The sequence below is a fragment of the Chrysochloris asiatica genome, unplaced genomic scaffold (assembly GCF_000296735.1).
Source record: "Chrysochloris asiatica unplaced genomic scaffold, ChrAsi1.0 scaffold00007, whole genome shotgun sequence".
NCBI classification, from domain to species: Eukaryota; Metazoa; Chordata; class Mammalia; order Afrosoricida; family Chrysochloridae; genus Chrysochloris; species Chrysochloris asiatica.
In genome coordinates this window covers 39,785,886-39,803,395 of record NW_006408525.1, presented here as the reverse complement: position 1 = coordinate 39,803,395, position 17,510 = coordinate 39,785,886, and positions in this window count along the sequence as shown.

Below are 17,510 nucleotides of genomic sequence, written 5' to 3'. Positions count from 1 at the left end.
TCAACTCTACTTTGAGGAGGCAGCTCTTCCCCAGTCACATTTTGAGTGCCTTCCAACCTGAGGGGTTCATTTTCCGGCACTATATCTGACAGTGTCTCTCTATATTCATAAGGTTTTCAGTGACTAAATATTAGGAAGTAGGTCATCACTCCTTCTTCCTAGTTTTTGTCTGGAAGCTCATCTGAAACCTGTTCACTATTGGTGACCCTGCTGGTATTTAAAATACCAGAATCACCACAAGCCACCACAGTACAACAAAATGACAGACATGTGGTGGTTAATTGTTATAAGGTAATAAATAATTTTCTCCTGGTTTTATTCCCTCTGGTTTGTATTTTTGTGGTTATGCCATCTGATACTTTGTTTTAGAGGAGATGCCCACCACTGACCAACTCCACAAATGTTGCCTCTTAGAATTTGATATTTGCTTGAGGATGAGGCGAAGAGGTCAAGAGTTGGAAGAGAGTGAAAAAGACTTGAAAAGCCACTATATCAAGTAATTTTCTGCTTTTCGTAATGGGTGCAGACCTCTAGGTGTTTATTTCGTCGGTATTCTTCATACTGCATAATCATTATAGCCTCTAATTTTTCGGAATCAACTCAACGGCACTTAACAACAACAATAGTCTGGAGTTCTGGTGTGACCACAAGGTCAGTTTAAACCACTATGAGTGGGAACTGATTCAGTCCCACCAGTGATCCTCATAGATAGTTGTTATTGTTAGGTGCCATTGAGTCAATTCCGACCCATTGCAACCCTGCATACAGTTTCCAAGTAGTGGCTGGTGAGTTTGAACTGCCAACCGTGTGGTTCAAACTGACCTTGTGGTTGAGTGCTTATCCTACAGCATCACACCAGGCCTTGGAGATTACAACCAAGGAAATATTATGTGAAATTTTCACTCTGTAACACATGGGCTCACCATGAGTTGAAATGAACCGTATGGCACCTAACAACAACAACAACAGCAGCATGATTTTATCATATGTTGTTTTGTTAAGTGCTGTTAAGTCAGTTCTGACCCATAAATCCTGTATAGCACTTCCAAGGAACGGCTGGTGAGTTGAACCACCAACCTTGAGGTTGCAAATAGCCCTTGCAATCCACACTAGGAGACTCAGCACACCAGGAGACTCAGCACACATATAGGAGAGCAAAAAAACTCAAAGCATGAAACATGAGAGTTTGGTATTCAAGGCAGTATTGTTGAGATGATGAATCAGAAATACTAAATTATGCAAGAATGGAAATGAAGAAAGGGAAGAGCCAAGTGACTGGGAGAAAGATGAAGGGTCAAAGAAATAGGTGCTGTGAAAAATCATCAACTACAGTCTATTGGGAGGAGCTGAGTAATCTGCAGGTAGGATCAGAAAGGAAGTACTTCAATGATTAATCTGTGCATGGGACAGGTCTAGGTGACGGCTGAGGAGCTACCTCTGGAGTGAACAGGTAGCTGAAGAGGAGTGGGTGGTTGAAGGAGAAAAATGGAAATGTGAAAGTCTGAAAATGGAGAATCCATGATGTTCATTGGGTCATCTATGTGGATTCTGGGGGCTTCTAGGAGGATATCCAGAAGGCTGTGAGGGTTACCATGGAAACATATGTTATGAGACAAATGCCATAGTCATTGATGAATGATGGATAATGACTAGGTGGTTACTATATGGCAATGGATGGTGTCACTTGAGGAGGGAAAAGGAGTAGATGAATGTTAAGGACCTTAAATAAGGTCGGTGTTACTTCTGTTTTTTAAAGATGGTGAATTCCTAGTCTGCAATGAAGCATAAAGAGGACAATTAACCCACTTTCCAACTGAAGTAAGTGGGGTTGAGAGCATAGATAGACATCGCTGGAAAAGAGAAGGAAAGAGCTAGATTTAAGGTGAAGGTAAATGACCAAAAAGAGGTTATAGATGTTGTGGTTGTGAGAGCACTTTCTGCTCATGAAATGACAATCCCAGAGGGCATACTATAAGCATTCTGTGCCAGGAGACAGAAGGGAACCAGATGAAGGGCGCAACAGTGCAGAACTGTGAGTCTTTTTTTTTTTTTTTCCTTCCCCATTGTAGTATTTGGAGTCCTGGTGTGGAACTATAGGATAAGCACTGGACTGCTAACCACAAGGTTAGCGTTCAAACTCACCATCCACTCCTCAAAACCTTATATACAGGGTCGCTATGAGTCAGAACCAACTCCAGCGTACTAAACGACTTACAGATGACAGTATTCATTCATTCTAAATCGATTCAGTCTAAATTAATCTATCTATAACACCCAACCTTGACCTATTGTTGTTGTTGTTAGTGCCATCGAGTCAGTTCTGACTAATAGTAAGCAGTATAGGGTTTCCGAGGAGCAACTGGTGAGTTTGAACTGCTAACTTTGCAGTTCAAACTGACCTTTCGGTCCAACTCTTACGCTACAGCGCCATGCCAGGAGTCCAACCATGTCCGACCTATCTATAATACTATTTTAAGGAGTTCAACAAATTGAACCTTTATAAAATCACAATTCATAATATGTAAAACCACCAATGAAATGAGGCTAATGCTAGTTTATTGAACAGATAACTTAAATATGTCTGCACACGAAACAATTTATAATAAAATAAGACGTGACCATGATATTAAATGCCAAATGCCTCCTTGCTAGATAGACTACAACAACATCTGATAAACTCTGAAGTTGTGTACAAATGGAAAGGACTTATTTTCTTTGTTGCCCAAACCTAAGGAGTAATTCACATTGAGAAAGCGCTCTGAAGACTATGAGCTTGGTTGGTGGACTTCTAAAGTTGGAGCACAATCATATCAAATTGTTTATTTTATTTTGTTGTTTTAGAACCCTTAAAAAATGGCTAGTGAAGTAAGGCAACTCTACTAGGCAAAATGCGTTCATTAGAAATAATCTTTAATTAACCAAAAAGCACCACCCATCAAGATTTGGAATAAGTATGGAAGGAGCTCTGGTAGCGTAGTGGTTACGAATCGGGCTGCGAACCTTAAGGTCAGTGGTTCGAAACTACCAGCCGCTCCGCGGGAGAAAGATGAGGCTTTCTACTCCCGTAAAGATTTACACCCTCGGAAGCCCTGTACAGGGTCGCTATGGGTCGGAACCGACTCTATGGCACTTAACAACAACAACACAAGAGAAAAAGATTTTCCAAATGTCTCTATTAGCAACCTGCATAAATGATACATTTTGTGTTCCTGTGTTTTGGACCTACCATACTTTCAAAATATGGATTTGGGACCTGAATACCAACTGGGTTAGAATAAAAGACATTCCCACATGTTATAACTTCTAGGCGTAGTATATAATGGGTACCCTTAGTTCATGATGGAAAAATGAATTCACTTTAGTACCTGTCAATTTAGTAATTCTATGCAGAACATTGCTGAGAAGACTCAGGGTTTGAGCGTTAATGTTTCTAGCCAGTAAATTATCCTTTCATCGTAAAGAAAAACTGGAGACAGTCTCATACTTCCACCCCCGCCCCGCCAAAAAAGGGTTTGTTTACTACTTTTTTTTGAACATTGTAAAATATCTCCAACTTTTCCAAAACAAGACATATAAAATTTCTTTGCCAATTTTTTTTCACACACACCCCAAAAATTAACAACATTCCTTTAAAGCTTGAAACCCTCAGTAATATGTCTTTTCAAGGCTTTTACAAAAGCTGCTCTTTTCCCAGCTCGCACTGCGATTTTAGAATTGACATAAAGAACCATTTCTGCGCTTTTCTATTGTTCCCTTTCCATGGCTAAGCTAAATGTCCAAACTATGTCATCTTTTGGATGAATTTTAAAAATCTGTGGACTTGCAATTTCAGAATACTTCTAGAGGCTTATTCAGTGGTCCAGCAGTAGTGGGGAAATGCTGGCTTTTAGCCAGCTGGGTGCCATGAAATGCCTTCCCAGAATCTGACCCAACCTTCTTCACAGGCCCTGGCTGGAACTGCATTCCAACAGGATAAGTATTTCAGAAGTCTACTGCCTGCATATTTAAGGACTGTTTTTAAGTGTCAGCATTATGCCTTTAAGTACATGTATAGGAGAATTGATGTAGTTGAGTTATGGTGTTGGAGGAGAATATTGAAAGTGCCATAGGCTGCCAAAAGAACCAACAGATCTGTGTTGGAAGAAGTGCAACCAGAGTGCTCCTTGGAGGCCAGAATGGCCAAACTTTGTCTCTCTTTCTTCAGACATAATGTCAGGAGGGACCAGTTGCTGGAGAAGGATATCATGCTTGATAAGGTGGAGGGTCAGAGAAAAAGAGGAAGACCCCCAACGAGATGAATTGGCCAGGTGGCAACATTGATGGACTCAAGTGTGGCAGTGGTAGTGAGGTTGGCCTAAGATCAGACATTATTTCGTTCTGCTGTGCATGGGGTCGCTATGAGTCGGTTCTGACTCGCTGGCACCTGACAACAACAACAACAAGAAACCCCATGGGACAGTTCTACTCTGTCCTGTAGGATAACTATGACGAGCAATCTACTGGACAACATGAATTTGGGAGTTTGCTTTACACTGGTAAGATGAAAGTGAGTTTGCTTTTTAATGGAAAAAACAAAACACATCAAACATAATGGTTTACATATTGTTGTTGTTAAGTGCAGTCAAGTTGGTTCTGACTCACTGTTGTTGTCATTGTTGCCATTGAGTTGATACCAACTCATGGCGACCTCATGTACAACAAAATGAAACACTGCCCAGTCCTGAGCCAACCTCACAATCGTTGCTACGCCTGAACCCATTGCTGCTGCCACTGTGCCAATTCATCTCATTGGGAGTCTGCCTCTTTTTTGCTGATGCTCCAATTTATCAAACATGATGTTCTTCTCCGAGGACTGGTCCTTCCTGATAATATATCTAAAGTATAAGAGACGAAGTCTGGCCACCCTGGCTTCAAAAGAGCATTCTGGCTGTACTTCTTCCAACACAGATTTGTTTGTTCTTCTGGCATTCCATGGTACTTTTAATATTCTTCTCCAACATCATAACTCAAATGCATCAATTCTTCCACAGTCTTCCTTATTCACTGTCCAACTTACAAACGCATATGAGGTTATTGAAAATACCATGAGTTGAATCAGGGACAACTTAGTCCTCAAACTAACATCTTTGCTCTTGAACACTTTAAAGAGGTCTTGTGCCGAACATTTGCCTAATGCAGTTTATCATTTGATTCTTGACTGTGCCTTCCGTGAGTGTTAAATAAATGATCTGAGCAAAATGAAGCCTTTGACAACTTCAAACTTTTCTCCATTTATCTTGATATTTATTAACCAGTGGTGAGAATTTTTGTCTTTTTTACATTGAGGTTTAACCCATACCAAAGGCTGTGGTCTTTGATCTTCATCAATAAGTATTTAAAGTCCTCTTCGTTTTCAGCAAGTAAGGTTATATCATCTGTGTACGGCAGGCTATTAATGAATCTCCCTCCAGCCCTGATACCACGTTTTTCTTCATATAATCCAGCTTCTCAGATTATTTGCTCAACATTTAGGTTGAAAAAATATGGTGAAAGAATACAACCCTGGCTCACACCTTTCCTAGTTTAAAACCATTAAGTTCCCATGTTCTGTTTGAACCACTGCCTCTTGGTATATGTGCAGGTTCCTCATGAGCACAATTAAGTATTCTGGAATACTCAATTTCCACAGTGTTGCTTATATTTTGTCAAGATCCACACAATCAAAAGCCTTTGCATAGTCAATAAAGCGCAGGTCAACATCTTTCTGGTATTCTCTGCTTTCAGGCAAGATCCATCTGACATCAGCAATGATATCCCTTGGTCCACATCCTCATCAGAATCCGGCTTGAACTTCTGACAGTTCTCTGTCAATGTACGTTTGCAGCTGTTTTGGGATTATCTTTAGCAAAATTTTATTTGTATAAAATATTAATATTATTCGATGACTTCTGCATTCCATTGGGTCACCTGTCTTTGGAATCGGCACAAATATGGATCTCTTCCGGTTAGTTGGCCAGGTAGTTGTCTTCCAAATTTCTTGGTGAAGATGAGTGAGTCCAGTGCTACTTCAGTTTGTTGAAAGATTTCCATTTGCATTCCATCAATTTCCAGTGTCTTGTTCTTTGCCAATATCTTCAGTGCACCTTGCAGTTCTTCCTTCAGTACCATTGGCTCTTGATCATATACTACCTCTTGAAGTGGTTGAACATCAACCATTTCTTTTTTGTACAGTGACTGTGTTTTCCTGCCATCTTCTTCTGATGGTTCCTGCATCATTCAGTATTCTGCCCATAGAATCTGTTGATAGCGCAAATCAAAGCTTGAATCTTTTCTTCAGTTCCCTCAGCTTGAGAAATGCTGAGCGCGTTCTTCCCTTTTGGTTTTGTAACTCCAGGTCTTTGCATATTTCATTATAATATTTGACTTTGTCTTTGCGAGCTGCCCTTTGACATTTTCTACTCAGCTATTTTATGTCCTCATTCCTTCCATTAGTTTTAGCCTCTCTATGTGGAAAGCAAATTTCAGAGTCTCTTCTGATATCCATTTGAGTCTTTTCCTTCTTTCTTGTCTGGTGAATGACTTTTTGCTTTCTTCCTATATGATATTCTTGATGTCATCCCACAACTCTTCTGGTCTTCGGTCTTTAGTGTCTAATTCATCAAATCTGTTTTGAGACGATGTCTAAATTCAGGTGGGATATGTTTGTGTTCATATTTTGGCTCTTATGAACTTGTTTTGATTTTCTTCAGCTGCAACCTGAACTTACATATGGCCTTAAATGGTTTCTGATATGGAGTTTTTACACCATCTCTTTCCAGAGTCAATTTGATTTCGATGTGTTCCATCTTGTGAGGTCCATGTTTATAGTTTATAGTCATCTTTTATGTTGTTTGAAAAAGGCATTTGCAATGAAGAAGTCATTGGTCTTGCAAAATTCTATCATGCCTTCTCTAGCATTGTTTCTATCAACAAGGTAATATTTTCCAACTACTGAACCTTCCTTTGTTTCCAACCAATCATCAGTAATTATCAATAAAACTTGATTGCATGTATGATCAATTTCAGACTGAAGAAGTTGTAGAATTCTTCAATTTCATCATCCCTGGCTTTGGTGGTTGGTGCAAACATTTGAATAACAGTTGTATTAACTGGTCTTCCTTGTAGACGAAAGCTTACACAGATAGTGTTGTACTTCAAGACAGATCTTGAAATGTTCCTTTTGATGATGAATGTAACACCATTCCTCTTCAATTTGCCATGCCCAGCACAGTAAACCATGTGATTTTCAGATTAAATAACCAATACGAGTGCATTTCAGTTCACTAATGACTGTTGTTGTTATTATGTGCCATGGAGTCGGTTCCAACTCATAGCGAACCTGTACAGCTGTGTCTGACACTGTAAATCTTTATGGGAGAAGAAAGCCTCCTCTTTCTCCAGCTGGTAGTTTCAAACTGCTGACCTTGAAGTTTGCAGCCTGATTCGTAACCACTACGCTACCAGAGCTCCTAATGCCTAGGATATTGATATTTCTGCATTCCATTTCATTTTTGACAACTTCCAATTTTCTTAGATTCATACCTCATATAGTCCATGCTCTGATTATTAATGAATCTTACAGCTGTTTCTCCTCATTTTGAGTTGTGCCCCATCAGCAAATGAAGGTCCCAAAAGCTTTACTCTAGTCACGTAATCACAGCCAACTCTACTTTGAGGAGATAGCTCTTCCCCCGTCGTATTTTGAGTGCCTTTCAACCTGAGGGGCTCATCTTCCAGAACTCTATCTGACAATAATCTGGTGTTCTTAATCATATTTCAATATTCAATATTCTGGTGCTATCTGACAGTGTTCCATGCTATTCATAAGGTTTTCAGTGACTAAATATTCTTAAGTACTCCATCTCTTCTTCTTTCTAGTCTTAGTCTGGAAACTCAGCTGAAACTTATCCACCACAGGTGACCCTGCTGGTATTTAAAACACCGGTGGCATTTTTTCCAGAATCACAGCAACACACAAGCCACCACAGTACAGTAAACTGACAGACTCATAGCAACCCTGTATAGGGTTTCTGAGGAGCGACTAGTGATCTTGAACTGCCAACTTTGCAGCTTACAGTCTGTGCTTACCTATAGATCCATACCAGGAGTCCATGTTTACATGTTGTTATTAAGTGCCACCGAGTTGGCTTTGACTACTAGCAACCCTGTATAGGGTTTCTAAGAATCCACTAGTGGGTTTGAACCACTGACTTTGTAGTCCATTGCTTATCTCACAAGCACCACACCAGGACTATGTTGTTGTTGTTGCTAAGTGCTGTTGAGTCTGTTCTGACTCATAGTAACCCAGAATAGGGTTTCCAAGAAGTGATGGGTGGGTTTGAACTGCTAACCTTTTGGTTAGCAGTCCAGTGCTTAACTGTAGTGGGAAGCAAAATACGTGGCTAGTTTGGGGGTTTGTGCTTTTTTGGTTGTTTTGTTTTGTGTTTTCACTTTTCAGCCAAATGTCTTTCCAAATTGTCTACACTTCCTCTATCTTGTTTTCTAGTTCCTTCCCAGCGGCTCTTTATGTCATTCCTCCTCTTTCTAGCTCCCTTGTGCTGAGTTGCTCCACTCCTAAGGGAGGTGTCAGATTTCCAAACATCTCCACAGTAAGAAAAATGAAGTGCTCTGTGTAAATCTTATGGCAAGGAAGCAAATAGTGGGGAGTTCTGGAAACAACAGGAATGCGGGGCCTCAGGGGGTTTCTGTGTCTAAACCTCACAGCAAGAACATCTGGTGCTGGTTTAAAACAACAAAAAAAGACAAAGCTCTGTTATACAAAGGGAAAGTCATGGTTTTTGTTATTTCAAAATTACAAGTGCCCACATTTCTGTCAACCTCAAAGATTTGTATTCTCTTTGACCATTTGTACATTCAAGGAAAATGCCCTCAACTTACATACAATAATGATCGAATACAGCTTTCAGCTGTGGAAGCTTGAATTAGACTCTAGGGAAGAATACAGTGGGCCTTTGAACAACACGGGTTTGAAGTGCTCGGGCCCACTAGTAAGCAGATTTTTCCCCATTGCTATGGTGATCCTGGTGTGATGCTGTAGGATACACACTGGACAGCAAGCTCGTTTGAATTGCAAGGTTACGGTTCAAACTCACCAACTGCTCCTCAGAAGCCCTAAACAGGGTCACTATGAATCATAATTTACTCGACAGCATGCAGCAAAAACAACAATGGTGGTGAGATCAAGTCTTACCAATATCCACTTAAAAATCATCTCCTGTGAACAGTTCATCATTCCAGGAATTTTAAGCCAATATTTCAACATTTCAGTTGACGTTGCTGTTAAGTGTTACTGAGTCTGTTCTGACTCAAGTTGTTGTTGTTAAGTGCCATAGAGTTGGTGCCAACTCATAGTGACCCTAAGTACAACAGAATGAAAAACTGCCCAGTCCTACACCAACCTCACAATCATTGCTGTCCAATTGGTTCTGACTCATAGCGACTCTGTATAGGGTTTCCAAGGAGTAACTGGTGAGCTTGAACCACCAACCTAGCAGTTCAAACAGCTTTTCAGTCTGGTGCATTAACCCACAGCACCACACCATATATATATATAGAACATAGAACATTTTGTATATATATATATAGTTGATAGTTGTTATGTGCCATTGAGTCAGTTCCGACTCATAGTGACCCTGTACAGGGTTTCCGAGGCTGTAAATCTTTACGGGAGCAGAAATCCTCATCTTTCTCCCACGGAACATCTGGTAATTTTGAACTGTTGATAAATGTATATATACAGAAAGAAAGAGAGCGAGAGAGCTCTGGTAGAGTAGTGGTTACAAGTCGGGCTGCTAACCTCAAGGTCAGCAGTTCAAAACTACCAGCAGTTCCATGGGAGAAAGATGAAGACTTCTGCTCCTGTAAAGATTTACAGCCTCAGAAACTCTATAGGGGTCCCTATGATTCGGAACCAACTCCACTGCACACCACCACCACCACCTGAGAGAGACAGAGGGAGATGCCTAGCATGGCACTGTAGCTAAGCACTCGACCATATGGTCTTTTTGAACCACAAGGTTGACAGTTCAAACTCACCAGCTGCTCCTCAGAAACTCTACAGGATCACTATGAGTTGGAATCGACTCGACAGCACTTGACAACAACAACAACACTTATATGTGAACAATATTTGTAAATTATAAAACGCTCTGCTGGACTCAGTTCCTTTGTTGTCCTGTCACTTGCAGGGCACTCACGGATCTTTCTCATGATGCTCTGGTAGCCTTCCCAGCTCCCTCACATTACTCAATTGGCCGCCATGAATCTTGGAGTGAAGTTAGCATATTTGCTTTGGAAATGGGGATAAAAAATGGGAAAAAGTCAGAAACTGTTGGCTTTCTTATGGCTTCATAGAACATTTTGTATTCTTGTCCAATGTCTCATTGGAGTCTCAAAAACATTCATCAATGAATAACAAATGAAATGCTTTACTTATGATATGAAGACTGTCTAGCAACTGCCAACAAGTCTATTGGCTCTGTATCTACTCACCATGGTCTCCCTGTTGAGCCCAATGTTTTGCACACATGTATCCTGGACGATTTGGGTGGATGTGATTGATGTTTGGCATTGGTTGTTGATTTCCTGCAGCTGTTGATACATTTGTAGGCTTTAGAAAGACGTTGCCAGAAAGTACTTCCTCTCATGTCTTCATTATCCACTTTGCAGTGCATAGTCCAGTGGCCCACATGTTACTGTTATGTAATCTGACTTCTCAAGCCCATCAAGAGCAGTCAAAAGTGCAAGACTCAGGGCAACAAAATCATCACCAATGTCAAGCATGTGGTCCAGTCATGAATTTCCTCCCTGGCAAATTTAGGATGACTTCCCTGGGTTCTCCAGACTCAGCTTCCTCGGGAGTGGTGAATGGCTGACGAGACAGCAAGGATTCAATGAGACAGCAATCTACCATAATAAGTCCCTTTGTTAGCATGTGTCTGATTCCTGGTAAGCACTCAGTAAAAGCAGCAGCAGCATGACCACCCAAACGTTGAAGAACAATTTATGGTGCGTCATGGAAAGTTATTGCTTCTACTGCAGAAACTTCATTGTTACTGACATATAGTCACAGACATAGTGTGTGCCAACTATCTCAAATTCATGTTTTCATGATCGGTGTGCTGTAATTTAATGTGGTGAATTGATTTCAAATAAGTGGAGAGAAGAAGAACCACAGAAAGCATAGGAAAGCCTTGTAAGCCGTATGTTTTCAAGTAGGTAAACAATATACACAAAACCTGGCACCATGTGGCTTCAGAGCAAAAAAATGCTAAGACAGAACCTAAAATTCAAACCACAAAAGGAAGACAAGAAAGAAGCAGCCATGTTGGTAAGTAATAACTCTCTTATTAATTATTAATAATTAATTAATTATTAAGGTTCATATTATCATCTTGAATCTTGAATATGCCTTGTCAGAAGAACTAAGACGTCTCGGTTGGAAGAAGTACAGATAGAATGCTGTAGATCAGAATTCAATCAATGAGACTTCACCACACATGTTTTGGGACATGTTATCAGGAGGGACCAGTCCCTGGAGAAAGACATCAAGCTTGGTAAAGTAGAGGTTCAACAAAAAGCAGCGAGAGCCTCAATGAGATGGATTGACACAGTAGTTGCAACAATAGTGAGGAGGGCACAGAACCGGGTTAAGTTTCATTCTCTTATGTAGAGGTTGCTATGCATTGCAGCTAACTCCATGGCAATGAATAACATCACCAACAAAACTTATTAAAAACTTATATGAGCCCAATAGCCCCAAAGTGGAAATAACCTTTTGTGTCCATCCACACAGGAATGGCTAAACAGAAGGTGGAACATTATCCAGCATAAACAGAAATGAAATCCTAGTACATGCTACAACATGGATGAACCTTGAAAACATTAATGATGAGTGAAATGTCAGACATAAAAAGACAGATACTGTGTGATTCCATTTCCATGAAATATCTAGAAGAGTCACATGCAGAGACAACAGTCTATTAGTGGTTATCAAGGGTTAGGAGCCCTAGTAGTATAGTGTATTACAAACTGGACTGCTAACCTCAAGGTCAGCAGTTCAAGTCCACCAGGTGCCCCACAGGAGAAAGATGAAGCTTTCTGCTCCTGTAAAGATTTACAGCCTCAGAAATGCTATACAGGGCCACTATGAATTGGAACCAACTGGAAAGCACATCACCACCACCACCAAGGAGGTGGGGGAGTTGAGAGTTATTACTTAAGGTATATCTGGAATAATGGGAAAATTTGGTAATAGTGGCGATTATTGTATAGCATAATGAATTGATGAATGTCACTGAATTACACACTTAAAAATGGCTAAAATAGCAACATTTTTGGCTATTGTGCTCATATGAGTTTTTAATATGTTTTGTTGGGACCATGGAGTTGGCTCCAGCTCCCAGGAACCTCATGCATGAACATTCTGAAGCTCCATGTAGAAGTAGTTATTGTTGTTGTTAAGTGCCATCAAGTTGGTTTCTACCCATAGAGACCCTGAATAGGGTTTCCAAGAAGCAACTGGTGGGTTTGAACCACTTACCTTAGAGTTCACAGTCCAGTGCTTATCCTACAGCGCCACATCAGAGAGATAGAAATAGACGTGGATGAGAAATGCTGTTGGTATTATTGCTAGGTACCACCAAGTTAGCTCCACATCACAGCGACCCTGTAAGTACAACAATGAAGCACTGCACGGTCCTCTGCCATCCCCGCTGTTGTTGCTCTGTTAGCATCATTGTGGTAGATCTACCTCAGTAAGGGTATCAATCTACCTCAGTAAGGCTCTTCTTCTTTGTCACTAACCCTCTGTTTTACCAAGTCCCTTCACCAGGAACTGGTATCTCCTAAACACATATCCAAAGTATATGAAGTAAAGTCTTGCCATTCTTGCTTCTAAGGAACATTCTGGTTGTACTTCTTCCAGAACAGATCTGTTCATTCCGGCAGTTCAGTCCATTTTCTCTGCAATTCAAGGGCATCAATTATTTTTCTGTCTTCCTTACTCACTGTCCAGCTTTCACATGCCAGTGGAAAATACCATGGCTCGGGTCAGATATAGCTCAATCCCCAAAGTGACTTCTTTGCTCTGTAACACTTTGAAGAGCAAACATTTGCAGCACATTGGCCAGTGCAGCGTGTCCTTTTGTTTCTTGACTGCTGCTTTCATGTTGTGTTGGTGACTCCAAATAAAAATGAAATCCTTGACAACTTCAATCTTTTCTCCACTTTATTGAAAAGTTTATTGGTCCAGTGTGGACGTTTTTATTCTATGTATGTATGTTGTTGTTGTTAAGTGCCGTCGAGTCAGTTCCGACCCATCGCGACCCTATGTAGGGTTTCTGAGGAGCAGTTGGTGAGCTTGAACCACCGATCTTGCAGTTCAAACTGACCTTGCAGTCCAGCGCATTAACCCACAGTGCCATACCAGGACTCCTTATATATACATATATACATACACACACACACATATATATAGTTGTTGTTAAGTGACGTCAAGTCTGTTCTGACTCATAGCTACTCTGTGTAGGGTTTCCAAGGAGCAGCTGGTGGGTTTGAACTGCTGACCTTATGATTTGCAATCCAGTGCTGATCCTATGGCACCACATCTGGAGCAATACACACACACACACATACAGAAAGAGAGAGAGAGAAAGACTCCTGTTGTCCATATATATGGTTGTTGTTAAGTGTCATTGAATCTGTTCCGAATCATAATAAGGATGCTGTACAAGGTTCTGAGGCATTTTAAATCTTTGTAGAAGCAGAAAAAGCTTCATCCTTCTCCCACGGCGCAGCTGGTGGGATCCAATACTTATCCTGTAAGACACCACACTATATATACATATATATAAACAAAACAAAATATGTATAAGAAGATAGCCCAACAATCTCTGAGTCATGTATTAGAAGTAAGTGGCAGTCAGAATGAAAGATTCCGTTTGGTCAACAGAATCTAGACCTTGAGTGATGCTTTTCAGACAGGCTGGAAAGGAGATTTGAGTACTGCAAGTTTTCCCCAAAATCAGAAAACCTGGGTCATCTAACAAAGAGCCACAGAGCAATGTCCTGACTCACTTCCTCCCATCTCCAGTGTAAGCCTGTGCGTTACAGTAGATGGACCGAAAGTCATATTTATAATCATTTATAATCAGTGTGTACAGAACATGGTACCTCATTTGTCAAGAGGAAAGGGGAATTGGCATTTTGACCCAAATTGCTCTGATATTTGTATTTAGTTTGAGAACAGAAGTAATAGCCCCGCTGCATTTTGTATGGTTCATTTTTTTTCTGCCAGATGTCCCTGGGTCATGAAAACAGTTAACAGATGTAGCTGCTTACTGAAAGATTGCAGGTTTGAATCCACCCAGAGGATCCATGGAAGAATGTCCTCGCAATCTAATCCTGCAAAACCAGCCTCCAATCACCCTGTGGAACACAATTGTCCTCTGACACACTGACAGTCACCATGGCTTGGAATCCACTCTACCAGCAACGGGTTTCTGGCAGGGGACCGCCTCCCCCCATATCTTGTTTATATACTAGAACAGGATGTCTTACACTATCTTGAATAAAAATAATGAATACTTATTCCACAGCAGGGGATTATTGAAACTGTCATTCTATGCTTCCTAGCAGGAATTCAAAATGGTAATTGGAATACATTCCATTCTGATGTGTACTGTACTTAAACTACTTGTAGTGAGCAAACAAGGGAGCAGGATAAATGGATGGAAAGATGTCTCCGAGCCAGAGCCCGTCTGAGTGGCTTTTCATTTCCTTGTGCCTTTTCTTCCCAGTGCTCACAGTCATTGTGTTTGCCAAAGGGTCAAGGAGTGCTGGCCATCGGTCTCTTGGCTACTGTCCTTCTGTGGTATGCTCAAGTCCCCTCATCTCTGCCGGAAGCTGGCACACGATGCCATACAGAAAGCATGGGCTTTATTCATGCCAGGAGAACAAATGGTCCCTTTTCTAGGGGAGGAAGCTTATATCCTTAGCACTGGCATTTTGTCCCAGCTGGGCAGTCTTCGTTGACATGAAAATCCAACTCCATCACCCTGAGGGCTGACACACATTCCGTTCCAAACGCCCATCATGGGCCAGGACACTTCACACTGAGGGCTGACACACATTCCATTCCAAATTCCCAACATGGGCCAGGACAATTCACTCTTGTGTCATAGGAAACACAGCTCAGAGCAACAAGTTACCCCTTAGCTTACTCACAGGCTCTGTCTGTGTGGGACCTTTGGGCCTGAACCCCAGAGCCAATGGTCCTCACATTGTAACTGCTTTTTAATGACAACACTTTTTTCAGGAGAGAAGGAGGGAGTTTGTCACAAATACAGAGACACCCAGCTTCATTAGCCATTAGGGAAATGCGTAACAAAACCACAATGAGGAACCACTTCAGCCCCAATAGGATGGCTGTAGCAGCAAAGTAACAAACAGAAAATAGCAATCTAACCTTTGATAATACCTAATTTTAACTTGATAAGTACTGTTGGATAAACACTGGACTGTGACCTGCAAGGTTGGCAATTCTAATCCACCAGCCAGTCCTCGGAAACCCTATACAGGGTTGCTATGAGTTAGAACCGACTCAACGGCACTTAACAATAGCAACAATATTAGTCAAATATGAGAACGAGACGATAGTTCCAAAATGGGGCACGACCACCAGAATTCTCAGAAGCTGATGTTTTATGGTTGTGGTTAGGTGCTATCAAGTGATGCCCTGTGCCAGAGTAGACCCACCCCATTGAGTTTTCTAGGCGGCCATCTTTATGGCCACACATCAACATGGCTTTCTCTCATTGAGCTACTGAGTGGGTTTGAACTATCAGCCTTACAGTTAGCAGCCCAGTGCTTAATTGTTGTATCACCAGAGCTCCTTAAAGGTGGGAAAACAACAACAACAACTGGAAACAAAGCAAAACAAACAAACAAACAAACCACAGCTTGTCTATTTACTGGGAATAAAAACTCTCTTACTCTCTCGTGATGTCTCTCACCTCGGTGTTCTCTTTGTAGGAAGGCTGGAACGTTTAGTATGTTTCTGTGTCTGGGGTGTCTCCTATTTTTAAGTGCCTGGAGCATACAGAAAATATCCTAGAGGACAGCCCATGGTACACCCTGAAACTGGGCCATGAACTAACCCCATCATAGAATTATCCATATTCAGACTCACTGCTATAAGGTCACTGCAGGAGTTCTGGTGTGGCGCTGTGGGTTAATGCGCCACTGCAAAGCCGTTTGAACTGAAAGGTTGGCAGCTCAAGCTCACCAGCTGCATCTTGGAAACCCTATACAGGGTTGTTTTGGGTCGGAACTGACTCGGGGGTACTTCACAACAACAACAACCACAATGCCATTACAACCAAAATCTCCATCTGTCTAAAAGATGTCTGCATCTGGGCCCACACTCCTTCCCTGAAACATAACCTAAAGTCTCAGATTTATGTATAGGAAAACCAGGATGCAGAGTCTCTTGAGGTTTGTTGGAATGAAAATCTGTCCACTACCAGTAGACATCTACTGGTAGTTCTAGCTGCATATGTCCAGTCACCAGGTTCCCAAACAGGAATGACATAACTGCCCAGACTTTGCCAGGCTTTGTTCCAACGTGAAAGTGTCAGCTGAGAGTCCATTCTAGGATATCTCCATGCAAATTAATGAAGTCTGACCCCTGCCTCACAGCATATACCAAAAAGCTAATTCAAAATAGACCCATGACCTTGTAAAAGATCAAAGCATAAAACTCTTAGAAGGAAACATGTGCAAGTTTTTGTGACCTTGGGTTAAGCAATAGTTTCTTAGATGTTATTCAAAAAACCACAAGGAAAAGCACTGATACGTTGGACTTCATCAAGATTGAAAACTCTTGTGTACCAAAGAGCACCATCAAAAAAGTGAAAAGATAACCGCATCATGGGGGAAATGAAACATACTTAGCAATTGTGTGTGTGATAAAGATGGTGGTTGATATGTGCCGTGGAGTCAGTTCCGATTTATAGTGGACATATTATCAGGAGGGACCAGTACCTGGAGATAAAACAAAGGATCAGAGACCCCCAATGAGATGCATTGGCACAGTGGCAGCAACTATGGGCTCAAACTTAGAAAAGATTGTGAAGTTGGCACAGGACCGGCCAGTGTTTCATTCTGTTATGTATAGGGTCGCTATGAGCTAGTATCGACTCTACAGGACCTAACAACAACAAAACATATGTTGAGAGAAATGAGTCAATCACAAAGGGACAGCTATTGTATGAGACCAGTACTGTAAAAAGTCAAGAGAAGGTTTTCATTTTAAAACAAAATTCCTATGATGATTCTGGGGTGGGAGGGAAGGGAGAGTTATTCACTGGGTAGAGTGTATACACGTGCTAACTTGGCTGGCAGAGAAGGCAGTTAAAAAGAAAAGGAAGGAAAAGGGGAAAGAAAATGACTTTCTTTTTATTTTTTTGTCT